We start from the raw sequence: 1,745 nt of genomic DNA on the forward strand, positions 1-1,745 counted from the left end.
CAGAAGAAGTAATTATTTATATGCAGCAAAGCAAAACTTGAAGCTGTTTGTTGTGTTATATTACATTTGCCTTTAATTCCCACCATACTAGAGCATTTCTTATGCAAATGCTGATTTCTATGAGTGGTATCAGGAGAATATTTTGAAACCCAATGGGAAATATACTTGTCTTTACTTCATATGTTGAGTTGCTCCAGCTTTGGAAAATAGTAGTAACAGTTGCAGGCTGCAAGATCCATTGAGCAGTGAATAGGTTCTGGGCTTTGATGTGGACCTTGAAAGTGTTCGACTTGTAATTTTGTGATACGAAATCCAGCATATAGATCTCGTTTGCTGTGACATACTGTGTTTTTGTGTCAGTAAAATAATAATAATAATAATAATAATAATAATAATAATAAATTAATATTGTTGGCTACACACATATACCTCCCTCCTCTCTCTATGGACCTCATCACAAAGGCCCACAGATTCGCCGCACATTATGGCATGTCATCCTTGCGCAGGGGCCATGCTAATCTTCTCTGTATTGTTCCAATTTTAGTATATGTGCTGCCGAAGCAAGTACCACATTATGGCAAATCCATGAGGTCCCAGCGGGGAGCTTGGAGAACCTCTCGCTCCATGCCTCGCATCATGCAACTTACCAGGGACCCCATCACATAGGGGAAAGCGTTGCCTCCCAACTTCCCACATTGTCCTGAAGACAACACAGGAAAGCTCCTGTGTTGCCACAGCAGTAGCATACGCCGTTAGCTCTCCCCTTTCCTGGAGGAGCCTGGCTGGAAGTATGCATACGTCATGTAATAGACTTCACCGGGAAAGAGGAGAGTAAGTGGCGTACTACAGGGAAAAGAGCCCATCTGATGAGATTATATATTATAAATGCCATAATTTACAAAGAGGTATTAAAAACATGAATAACAACACTTGCTGAGTTACTAGTAGCTGCATATCTAAACATATATTCTAAATATTCTGAAGCACCCATTGCTTTATAATGCTGTATGGAAAGCCGTGGGAACCCCCGGTGACACAGTGGGCTAAAACGCTGAGCTGCTTTAACCCACTTAGAATCATAGAATTATAGAATCAAAGAGTTGGAAGAGACCTCATGGGCCATCCAGTCCAACCCCCTGCCAAGAAGCAGGAATATTGCATTCAAATCACCCCTGACAAATGGCCATCCAGCCTCTGCTTAAAAGCTTCCAAAGAAAGAACCTCCACCACACTCCGGGTGGTTTGAAAGGTCTGATTGAAAGGTCACAGGCTCAAATCCAGGGAGCAGGGTGAGCAGTTTCTGCCAACCTAGCAGTTCTAAAACATGCAAATGTGAGTAGATCAATAGGTACCGCTCCGGCAGGAAGGTAACGGCACTCCATGCAATCATGCTGGCCACATGACCTTGGAGGTATCTATGAACAACGCTGGCTCTTTGGCTTAGAAATTGAGGTGAGCAACCCCCAGAGTCAGACACAGCTGGACTTAATGTCAGGGAAAAACCTTTACCTTTACCTTTTTATGGAAAGCTGTAATAAGTGTAGAGTTTCTTCTGACAAAATTACAATATAGAGGCAATATTCTAGAAATTATTGCTTCTTGGCTTCATGGTGGAATTGCACTAATTTTTTTTTGTGTGTGTATTGAAGCCTACACCACTAACTTTCCCCATCTTTTTTGCATGTATTAAACCATCTGAATTAAACCATGATTATTTGGAATATTCTGACTGTAAGACAATGATG

The 1,745-nt window shown here is 41.6% G+C and overlaps 1 non-coding gene across 1 annotated transcript; it reads right to left on the reverse strand.

Moving 5' to 3' along the window:
• Positions 1-466: 466 nt before the first annotated feature.
• Positions 467-568, reverse strand: LOC137097225 (U6 spliceosomal RNA). The gene has a single exon (XR_010910075.1). It is a non-coding gene; the product is annotated as a U6 spliceosomal RNA (small nuclear RNA).
• Between the last annotated feature and the right edge of the window lie 1,177 nt (positions 569-1,745).

Source organism: Anolis sagrei, chromosome 5 (assembly GCF_037176765.1).
Source record: "Anolis sagrei isolate rAnoSag1 chromosome 5, rAnoSag1.mat, whole genome shotgun sequence".
Taxonomy (NCBI): Eukaryota; Metazoa; Chordata; class Lepidosauria; order Squamata; family Dactyloidae; genus Anolis; species Anolis sagrei.